The sequence below is a fragment of the Tasmannia lanceolata genome, unplaced genomic scaffold, assembly GCF_043159265.1.
Source record: "Tasmannia lanceolata isolate RefF3 unplaced genomic scaffold, GAP_Taslan_0.1 ptg000012l, whole genome shotgun sequence".
Taxonomy (NCBI): Eukaryota; Viridiplantae; Streptophyta; class Magnoliopsida; order Canellales; family Winteraceae; genus Tasmannia; species Tasmannia lanceolata.
In genome coordinates this window covers 8093551-8105635 of record NW_027518689.1, presented here as the reverse complement: position 1 = coordinate 8105635, position 12085 = coordinate 8093551, and the positions used below count along the sequence as shown (strand labels likewise).

The 12085-nt window shown below is 43.4% G+C and overlaps 1 pseudogene; it reads right to left on the bottom strand.

Moving 5' to 3' along the window:
• Positions 1-3070: 3070 nt before the first annotated feature.
• On the bottom strand, positions 3071-3756 carry LOC143888517 (cytochrome P450 78A5 pseudogene; annotated as a pseudogene).
• Positions 3757-12085: the final 8329 nt, after the last annotated feature.

The window sequence follows — 12085 nt, the reverse complement described above, 5'->3', positions numbered from 1 at the left end:
GAAACTTTCTATTTGTTCAATCTGCATCCTTCATCAGCTTAATCTAAGATTCAATACCACCTCATCATCAATCCAAAACTTGGCTAAAAGCTCATTGACACCATCTCTAGGGTGAGCTATGTCTAAATGATGGATGTTATATAAACTTTCTATTTTTTCAATCTCCATCCTATATCAACAAAATCCAAGATCCAATACCATCACATCTTCATCTCAAAACTTGACTGAAAGCTCCTTAACAAAATCTCTAGGATTTCCTATGTCTAAAAGATGGATATTTTATAAAGTTTCTAAAACAAGAAACTTTCTACTTTTTCAATCTCCATCTTCCATCAACTAAATCTAAGATTTAAAACCATCTCATCATCATCCCAAAACTTGGCTAAAAGCTCTTTGACACCATCTCCAAGGTCTCTTATGTCTAAAAGATGGATGTTTTAGAGTTTCTAAAATAAGAAACTTTCTATTTTTTAATTCAGTATCCTCTACCAACTAAATCTAAGATTCAATACCATCTCATTCTCTTCTACAAACTTTGCTAAAAGCTTCTTTACACCACATCTAGGGTTTTCTATGTCTAAAAGATGGATGTTTTATAAAGTTTCTAAAATAAGAAACTTTGTAATTTTTCAATCTCCATCCTTCATCAACTAAATCTATGATTCAATACCACCTAATCCTCATCTCAAAACATAGCTAAAAGCACTTCGACACCATATCTAGGGTTTACAAAAAGTAAAAGATTGATATTTATAAAGTTTCTAAAATAAGAAACTCTTTATTTCTTCAATCTCTATCCTTCAGCAACTAAATCTAAGATTCAATACCCTCTCATCCTAATCTTAAAACTTGGCAAAAAACTCCTTGACACCTTCTCTAGGGTTTCTTATGCCCAAAAGATTGATGTTTTATAAAATTTCTAAATTAAGAAGCTTTCTATTTTTCAATCTCCATCCTTCATCAGCTAAATCTAAGATTCAATACCCTCTGATCCTCAACCCAAAACGTGGCTAGAAGTTAGTTGACATCATCTCTAGGGTTTCAATACCATAAAAGGTGGTCCTTTATCAACTAAATCTAAGTTTCAATACCATCTCATCCTCACCTCAAAAAATGGCTAAAAGCTCCTTGACCCCATCTCTAGGGTCTCTTATGGCTAAAAATTGATGTTTTGAAAAGTTTCTAAAATAAGAAACTTTCTATTTTTCAATCTCCTTGCTTTATCAACTAAATCTAAGATTCAATACCATCTCGTCCTGATCTCAAAACTTGGCAAAAAGCTTATTAACATTATCTCAAGGATTTCACACGTCTAAAAGATGGATGTTTTATAAAGTTTCTAAAATAATAAACTTTCTATTTCTTCAATCTCCATCATTCATCAACTAAATCTAAGATTCAATACCATCTAATCCTCATCTCAAAATGTTGCTAAAAGCTCTTTGACACCATCTCTAGGGTTTACTAAGTATAAAAGTTTGATGTTTTATAAAGTTTCTAAAATGGGAAACTTTTTTTTCTTTCAATCTCCATCATTCAGCAACTTGTGGACCCCGATCCCGAGAGGACGGTGAGCGAGGGACGCGAGATCCCCCGTCAATCCTCTGTGACCTCCACGATGTGAAGGAGAGCTCTACCAAGGAACTCTCGAAATGGTGCCACTCACAGCATGGGTGGCGATACAAATGAGACACCTCTCGATTCAAGGACTAGCCCGGAACCGAGATGTACCTATAACAAAGAAGGGTGCCATCTAGGGAAGTAGGCCCTGGATCCCATGAAATACTCTGTTGCAACGGATAACCAGAGATACAAAAGTCCGTGCCTGATGACGAATGGGGAAGGTATTAAGCGCCCCCAATTCGCCCAAGTGCAAGCACCTGGTCTCTTATGTCATTTTTAATTAATTTTGAAGAATTTTGGGCTAAAATCATGTGAAATGGGAACAAGTATCCCCGAAGAAACGTCTATCTAAGCATGCATGACCCGAGGATGGGCAAAAGAAAATAAACATCCAAATCCTAACTCACCGCATCTAATCCTAACCCATCACATCTAGGAAAGCAGTAACATCCGCACGCACAGCTACAGCTAAGCAGATAATCAAGATAAGGTGAATATATGCTACAACTAAGCAGGTGAGAGGACAGATAAGCACAGCAGTAAACTACCAAAGCAATAGAATAAACACACTAGCATGCGAGCCTATGTAAGAGATAATGCTAAGAAAATAATAATCAATATCGTGCTAGAAAAGTAAGCAAGCCAAAGTAGCACATAAGGAGTCAAAGATAAACACACAATGAACTAAAAGATACAGGGAAAGAAATGAATCGGAAAATCAACGGTACATGAGGACCGAGAATGCCAGGGAAAAAAAATGGAACACACAATAGGCTCAGAGGGCGATTCAAAAGGAATCAAGCCCAGCGATCCTAATCTGCTGAAGATCGGACAAGTCTCGCGATCGTCATGACCTATCTTTGGGCTCAGCAAGGACAATCCCTGTAAAGGGGCCACGCTACGTCATCGCCCGTCCCAAAACCCGATAAAACGTCGGAAAACCGATGAAAACCGGAAAATCACGATCGAAATCGGAAATGGAATGAAAAGGGGGCTCCGAGTGACCTGGCAATCACCATCCTTGCCCATTTTTGTTTTTGTTTTTGCTTTGAAATGCTTGAAAATGTTTGAAAAATGTTTATTAAAAGGTTTGACTGGACTTGGGTGGACCCAAGCTACCTACGTACCCTGTGAAAAGGGATCAAGCCAACGTAGTTCGAATGGCGTTTCGAAATACGCTTTGAGTGCTTTTGATGTTTTTTGGATTTTTGTTATTTGATTTTTATGTATTTTTATCCCTTTTGATTGAAAGGGGGGGTTTGGCTCAGGAGGTTTCCGTCCGTCGTCGCCTTGACTCGAGAGAAGTGACGAAGTGTTCCCAAAATCGATGGAATCCCGAAATGCAAAGAGTATCCCAAGGAACGTGAAGAGAGTAGTCCCAAAAAGAAGACAAGGTGGAACCCCTGAATCCCATAAGAAATGATAACCTCAGAAAGAAAGGAAACCCCTACACCCTGTAAGAATCCCCAAGAAGGGAAAGAGGATGTGAAGGGCAAAGGCTTGGCTCAAGAATCATTCCGTCATCGCCTAGGGCATGTAGAACGTGAATGAAAAGGCTACAACAAGTTGTTCCATAGATTACATCATGATCAAGTGGAGAGACAACACGGACAGAGATTTAATTCGACAATTTCTTCTTTTGCCAAGAATAAGAGATATTCCAACAAACATAGTAAGTATTCTCGTCTTGATATTAACATTACCGAGGTTTAATATGACTTGGTGCAATTATCAAAACATTGTGATGCAAAATCTAGCTCTGAAAAGGATTAGGCAATTACCTGATATATCTGCCTTGTCATGGGTTATTGACCACATATTCACCATTGCAGTTGTGCCTGCAGGAATGAAATTCTTTCCAATGTGAGTGTCATGGATTGCAAGCCGGGCCCATGAAAGAAGGGGACCAGGTGGATGCATCCTAAGGGATTCCTTCACTATGGATTGAAGATAAGGGAGGTTTGGCATATCAGAATCAGATACGGGTCGGGACTCTCCCACAACAGCATCAATTTCAGATTGGGCTTTGGACTGAATATCTGGGTGTAGGACCATTCTTGCTAGAATCCACTCCAGGAGGATAGCTACTGTATCAGTACCTCGGAAAATCATCTCCCAAAGAACAGCAATCATATCAGAATCATTGAGCTTATCATCCTCCAAGCCAAGCAAAACATCAACAAAACACCTTTTCCATCCTCACCCAAGGACCCATCAACTCTCTTCTTCCTATGTTCCTCTATAATCCTCCCAACAAAAACATTCACCCTCCTCTCTCTGCAAAAATGACCGAACCCCCTACTCTTCCAGCTCCTCTCTTTTTTTTGGGTTGTCCATACATTTGGATTTTTAATATCAAGGGATTAGGAGTGTTACTGGGTTATGAACCAGCCGTGAGGCAATGGCTCTGATACCATGTGAAACAACCAATTACCCTAAAAGCCCAAGCCATTAGAGTTGGTGATATTTAATCATTTATACTTGAACAGATTGTAACAAAGAATGCCAAACCAAATAAATGAGTAGGAAGAAACCAAACCAGAGCTGCTCCCGTAGCTCATCTTGCAAAACCACCTACTGAGATGATGATTGCAAAGAGATCCCGGCTATTTGCAGAGGTTGCCGGGGAGGGTGGATTGGATCTAAAATTAGGACTTTTGTAGTCTCGCTGAAGCTCTGTCGCTGACGGATGTGCAGCCGCCGGACCGGATCTGAAATGGGGTTGTCGGATTCCGGCGAGGATGGTCGGACCACGAAAAGGGTGATCGGAGAAAGAGGTTTCCAGTGTTAGAGAGGGTTTTGAGATGGGTTTGGTAGAGCGGTGGCCGGCCGGAGTTAGGGCGAGGTTGCTGTGGTGGAGGTGGTTGGGTGGAGAAGATGGAGGAAAAGTGTAGAGGTGAAGTGGGTTTCACAGATTGGGGTCGGATTTTGGTGGTAGAGATGGAATGGCCGGATTCCGACGAGGTGTGGTCGGAGAAGGTGGAGGATGGTGGTAAATGGTGAGATGGGTTTGGTGGGTGTGTTGGAGATGAAATCAAAGGTGAGTATCGGTGGAGCTTGCCGGTGAGAAATGGGGGCTGCTAGGGAAGTGAGAGAGCGGAAGAGGAAGAGGGTTTGGGTTGGTTTGGGTCGGATTCCGGCAAGCTTGCCGGAATCAATGGAGATCGTGGTGGTGGCGGATGGAAGGTGATGGCAATGGAGGCCGGAAAATGGTAGCAATGGAAGATGGCCGCTCCCCTCTCCCTCTCTATTCTCTCTTGCAGCTTCCTTTCTTCCCCTTGCCTCCCTCTCTTTTTGCCTTTTTCTAGGTTTTTCTTTCTCCACAGCAGATGAAGCCTCCTCCCCCATTTTGCCATCATTCGATGGCTATGTAAAGAAAGAGAAATGATATTTTTGCCCCCTTTTGCTCCATGGGCAGCCCCCCTGGTATGTAACATTCTTGTTTGTTGTATAGAGGGTGGTTTGAGGTGAGAAAGGGCCCTAAAGATACAAGCTATATATTTGCTCCCATTTTTCTTTCCTTGAACAACACCCTTCTAGTATAATTCACACCACTTTCTCTCTCACTTAAACAAATGACACTAGCACAATCCAGTTTTGATTTTTTTTGCACAAACTCAGCTTGTCTGTTTGTCCATTTTTCGCCCATTTCTTATGTAATTTTGCGAGAGGATTCTGGAGAACACTAACAATATTTTGGGTAACATTCTGCGCTCAAGCAGACAAGGTGGGTTAGTGAAAATATCAAAATAAGGTTGTACAAATTAAGCCTCAGGACTCGGGAACTCAAACAAGGGGGTCAACGCCAAAACTTTGGGATATTTTATAAATTTTTGAAAACAAAGATTGGAGGGACCGGGGTTCGGAATTATGGCTCAATCTTGGGATGTTCAGGGTTCAACTTTAAGTTTTCCAATCTAAGAGTCAGGCTTCGGACATTAGGAATTGGCTTCGGGACCTCACTTGATTTCGGGATTTTACTCGACCTTTGGGTTTGGTTCGAATTTGGGGGAAATTGGAGGTCAGGTCAAAATGGGGTGTCTACAGATGCCCCTCTTTGGCAGAGGGTGCTTGTCGCACGAATGCCAAAGCCAAAAGGACGACGCATTTTGACCTGCCCTGAAAATTTGGTTAAAGAAGGAAAACCTAAAGACAATGATTTTGCGAAGATTGAATTCATGAAAGGATCGGATGCCTCAAGGGTCTTACTCAGATTGGATGCCTCAGGGGACTTTAGAAGGAATGTCACAGTGGACTCAGGAAAGGATGCCGCATGGGACTTTGGAAAGAATGCCACAGGGGACTTTGGAAAGGATGCAGCAGGGGACTTTAGAAATGATGCCTCAGGGGGACTTTGGAAAGGATGCCGCAGGGGGCTTTGGTAAGGATGCCGCACGAAAGAACGGGCTTAGATGCCATGTGAGAACGGGCTTAGATGCCGTGTGAGCACGGGCTTAGATGCCGTGTGAGAACCGGCTTTCAGGAGCGTCACGAGAGACGGGAGCTAAACAAAATTTGATTTGTTCTGCGAAATTGACCTATCTGCGAAATTGACTTGTCTGCAAATGAGACACGGCCAGCGGGACTGGAGGTCAGCGAAACGGGAATCAACAAGGATCGGCCTTGATGGCCTGATGAAAATAGCTTGTCTGCGAAATTGACCTGTCTGCGAAATTGACTTGTCTGCGAATGAGACATGGCTAGCGGGACTGGAGGTCAGCGAAACGGGAGCTAAGGAAACTTTGATTCGCCTGCGAAATTGACCTGTCTGCGAAATTGACTTGTCTGCGAATGAGACATGGCCAGCGGGACTGGAGGTCAGCGAGACGGAAATCAATAAAGATCGGCCTTGATGGCCTGATAAAAATAGCTTGTCTGCGAAATGGACCCATCTGCGAAATCGACCTGTCTACGAATGAGACGCGGTCAGCGGGACTGGAGGTCAGTGAAACGGGAGCTAAGGAAACTTTGATTCGCCTGCGAAATTGACCTGTCCGCGAAATTGACTTGTCTGCGAATGAGACACGGCCAGCGGGACCGAGGTCAGCGAGAAGGGAACTAAGAAACAATTGATTTGTCTGCGAGATTGACCTGTCCGCGAAGTTGACCTGTCTGCGAATGAGACACGGCCAGCGGGACTGGAAGTCAGCGAAACAGAAATCAATAAGGATCGGCCTTGATGGCCTGATGAAAAGAGCTTGTCTGCGAAATTGACTTGTCTGCGGAATTGACCTGTCTGCGAATGAGACAAGGCCAGCGGGATTGGAGGTCAGCGAGACGGGAGCTAAAGAAAACTTTGATTCGCCTGCGAAATTGACCTGTCCGCGAAATTGACTTGTCTGCGAATGAGACACGGCCAGCGGGACCGAGGTCAGCGAGAAGGGAACTAAGAAACAATTGATTTGTCTGCGAGATTGACCTGTCCGCGAAGTTGACCTGTCTGCGAATGAGACACGGCCAGCGGGACTGGAAGTCAGCGAAACAGAAATCAATAAGGATCGGCCTTGATGGCCTGATGAAAAGAGCTTGTCTGCGAAATTGACTTGTCTGCGGAATTGACCTGTCTGCGAATGAGACAAGGCCAGCGGGATTGGAGGTCAGCGAGACGGGAGCTAAAGAAAATTTGATTTATCTGCGAAATTGACCGGTCTGCAAAAGCGACTGGTCTGCGAATGAGACGCGGCCAGCGGGACTGAGGGTCAGCGAGACGGGAATCAAAAGGGATTAGAGAAATTGGATTGGATTCGAAATTAGAATAGGATTTTGACTGATTCCATTGGGGATTGATTGATCATCTCTTGCCAAGAGAAATTAGGAGTGCGTGCTCTCTGCTGAGAACAAGACTTGGATGACTTGCTGGAGTTTGAGTATCGACTGTTTTTGTTGAGAGAATTGTATTCTGCAGGGAGTTGACTCCTATGAGGAGTTGACAGTAGACTCAGAAGTGAGTAGACTTGGTTGGGGATTTGGAGGCTTGGCTCGAGATGTGCTCACGCCTCTCTCATCTCAACTTGCTGGGGATATTGACACTGATTATCCTTGTGTGTCTGATATCTTTTATGACGCAAGTCATAAAAGATGCCCCTAGTGTATTGTACTTCCATGACAAGGGTCTTAAGGAGGCAGAACAATGATGGTCGAAAAAAAAATGCTTTGCTTCATGAAGGCTTGAGGTTGCACATTTTTTTTTTGTATGGAGAGAGTTGGACAGTCACCATAATGGCTGAGTCTGAGAATCTCTTTCTGGCATTGCTCGCTTCTGGAGGCTTAAGGTCTCTAGTAGGTTTGAATAGGATATCTCTTGCCCCTTCTGATACCTAAACCAGGATTTACTGCGATTTTTTTTTTTGAAGGTGCGCTGCCATTCTTCCAACGCTAGTGACTTTGACTTCAAAGGAAAGAAAAAACGAACAAAAGGAGGAATAAATTTCAAAGGACTCAACCAAAGAAAACTCCTATTGCTCTAGGGACTCGACTCACTCATTTTTTTTTTACTCTCTTGGATCTTATGTGTTATTTATCAAGGGCATGGCCTAGCCACTCTTAGAGTATTTCGAATACCGTGTCAAGAGGCATTAATTTTCTCTTTCGGTATTTGCATCATGGTTAATATCTCCTTTCGGATTGCTCGGTTTCAATGCCCCTAGTTTAGAGGAGTGTCAAAGTAAGCTTTGCCGGCGCTACTTGAACTCTGAGATTTTGCTGTGACTGAAGAATCTTCCTCCGCCTCATCGATTCGCGCCTTGCAGGAAGTCATTGCCATTGACCAGATTGCCTTTTTCAGGTTTTCAGTCCGGCGGACCGCGTGACCTATCTTTTGCCTGGATCGCCCTTTCGGGTTTTCAGTCCAGCGGGCTTTGTACCCTAACTTTTGCCTAAGTCGGCTTTTGGTTGCCAACTTAGCGGGTGAATGACCCTAAATTTTGCCTAGGCCGCCCTTTCGGGGTTTCAGCCTAACGGGTCTTCAGACTCCATCGTTTTTTTTTTTTTTTACTTTGAACCTCTGCTTGTTGCACCAGATGGACTTTCTAGGTGGGTTAGGGTTCAAAAGGACAAGATTTGATTTTGGTTTTTTATAGGTTTCGACCGAACCTGGATTGGCCAGGCTACCTACGTACCCCCATGTGGTGAGGATCAGGCCGAGCATAGTTCAAGAAAAAATGCCCCTGGTTTGTTGGGCGGTTGAAAGAATATTTGATTTTGTTGGGGCTCAAAGGAGTTTGCAAAAGGATTTTTCGAACCTGGGATTTTTTATTTTGAAGGTTCAAATGGCCAAGGATGGCCTTCTGGTGTTCTGGCATGAAATTTTCTCAAATAATTGAGGTTCAACAGCTTTTGAATTTTTCTTTCTCTCTTTTTTTTTGAGGAGTCTGGCGGCATTTCCTGGCAAGACTTCATCTGCATTGCGCAAGCTTGACTGGTTTAATTCCCACTTTGTCTTTGGGATCTTGAAATGGTACTCGAGATTCTGTGACTCTGGGTCCTCTCGGTATGCTGAAAACGATTTTGAAATCTCTTTTCATTTTATCAACTCCAATTTTTGGGATTCTGACATTCCTAAGGATTTGGCTAGGGGCAGGTTCCCTTCACTTTTTTTTTCATTCTGGATTCTCCTTTTTATTGGACATCGGGGAGGACCCTACTTGAATGCTCTAACTTGAAATTCCATCGGAATGCACGGCCAAAGTATTCTTTTGAGACTCATGCTCTTGTGACTATGACTTTGTTGTCCAAAAGTCTTCTCTCATTCTTTTGATCATCTTCACTTGATGTCTTGTATTCGTCCTTGAAAATTTTGCTTTTTCGACCTGATGTCTAAAGCTGAGGGAGTCTTTCATTGACTAGCACTAAGGGCATGCTCCCTGTTTATCCTCGTAAGGCCAAGCAGAACTACTTTGAACCCTCTTAGTAGGCTTATCGATTCTTCGCGCTCTTTGGGAGATAAAGTTTTGCCAATCCGTATTTTTCGAGTTTCAGATTTTGATACCCCCATTGACAGTTTTGATTTTGTCTTCAAGTGGCTTTGCTCGACGCTCTTCCTCTCGTTTGACCATCTTTCAGATCTCGAGGGGAATTTCGTCTGCATCCTCTTCCGAGAAGGGTGTCTTAGTTTGTTCAACATTAGATCCAAGAGGAAACACAGAGAAAAATTAGACATTGAAAACACATGTCCATTTCATTGAGAAGTTTATGTACATGGATGATACTCGACACGCAACATTAGGCTTTACATCAGACATAACAATGGGTTGAATGCTGACTCACCATAAGAAAGGCGAGCAGACACTAAATACTTGGACTTGACACTAACATGATTATTTGACCTACCAACTTGGACAAGAGAGTTGTTACACACACGACAAGGACGAATTTCAAAGAAATGACACTTTTTGGAGGCAATGGACTAGCGCTGAAAGTTCATGACATCGTGCCTTCATTAATGACGATAATGACTGGAGAGAGCAATCCTGGAGTTAGAATCTCAGAAGGGATAGCCTCTTCGGTTTTTGTTGACCCAGCTCAAATTGTTCTTTAGCACCTGACATTGGCAAGGCCCTTTCTGGTATGATGTTTTCAAGGGGTTCAAGCTATGACATCATTCCCTTTTCCTTCCCATTCATTTTCCAGCCCAGAGGTGGTACAGGTAAAGGTGGTGAGATCTATGAAGGGTTGAAAGGGTAGAGTGGTTCCCATGGTGGGTGAAAGAGGTGTAACATGGTTAGGTGCAGAGTTCTCAGAAGCATTTGAATTCGCAAAGAATGAGCGGATCCCCATCTATCAGGTCCTGGATTTCATCATCATCTCTCTCATTTCTGCCAGGACGAGACTCTCAGTATACTCAACCATCTGGGTAAGGTGAGATGGAATAGGTACAACGGACTGGTGAGACTGAGGAGTTTAAGAGATGGAAGCTTGTTTAGGAGGTATGCTGAGTAACTGGGTGAGACTCCTGTCATGGAATTGACAAACACTTGGCTCAATGAGAAGTAATCACATGACAATGTGATGTGCAAGTTGAGACAAAATATAGCACCAACACATCCTTCCGTTGGATAAAATCAGACAGCATTAGGCTATACATGGAGATGTGGTAACCACATGGTTTGTCAACAAACCCAAAGGATAATGACTACGCTCAAGGTTTTTGGAGAAAATCCGACAAGATAACGGGTGTACTAGAAGGGTCTCAGCAACTAAACACAAAGGGTACCCTGACAAGGTCAAGATGAAGCAGGGCTCTCAACAAGAACACACACTCTGGTATCAATAATGGCAAGATAGACTCACAATCGACATGCAGAGCGATCTGATCAGGATCGATCAAATGATCAAGCTCAGGGAAGATAGATCATGGCTATAAAGATAATGATGTGAAACCAATGATCTGATCATAATCCAAAAGATGGATAGATAGGGAGAATGGATTAGATTATGAAAGAAAATCTAACTAAGCAGACCCTAATCTAGTAAATAAATATATATACACATATATACATCTTAACCAGGGGCACCAATCCTAGTCTAATCTTGCGGAGTCAAGGAAGTCTCGACTCATGACAGACAAGTGAGTGTACTAGGACCGCATTTGTAGCCACACGAGGTGAACTACCCTAGTCTATAAATGGGTCAAGGCTCCTAACTCTAGGCTCCACATGTGTAAGCAACACATGTTCATCCCCATAAATGCAAACAAAAGGACCATGCAATATGTAGAGAGAGTAATGTCGCGAGGTCCACCTGGCCGGGTGCATAGTTACTTGTATGCTGTGACTATCGCCCAGCATACGAACTATGTCCGTTTTACACACAAGGTGTCCAGGTGTTGAGATACTAATGGTGCGGTGGCACTAGAAGGCGGGTATAGCCCTCACGGCTCCTACTTATAGTATCTCTCCGAGAGTAACCTGATAGCACATCCACAGCAGAAAGGTAACCACAAAACAGATAATATATGCAATGGATGAAAGTGAGTGTGTGAGCCCTTGTTTTATTTTGTATCTATTTGGTGCCCCTGGCATTCTAACGGAAAATAATCCCATTTAAAATGATTTTAGTCCAAATTTCTTCCAAAATTAGTAATAATGGCCTTTTTACAGAGTTAGGCAATGTTCCAAGAACTCCCCAGCAGAGTCGCCAGCCTGTGGACCCCGATCGTGAGAGGACAGTGAGCGAGGGACGCGAGATCCCCCGTCAATCCTCTGAGACCTCCACGATGTGAAGGAGAGCTCTACCAAGGAACTCTCGAAATGGTGCCACTCACAGCATGGGTGGCGATACAAATGAGATACCTCTCGATTCAAGGACTAGCCCGGAACCGAGATGTACCTATAACAAAGAAGAATCGCCATCCAGGGAAGTAGGCCCTGGATCCCATGAAATACTCTGTTGCAACGGATAACCAGAGATACAATTAAGCGCCCCCAATTCGCCCAAGTGCAAGCACCTGGTCTCTTATGTCATT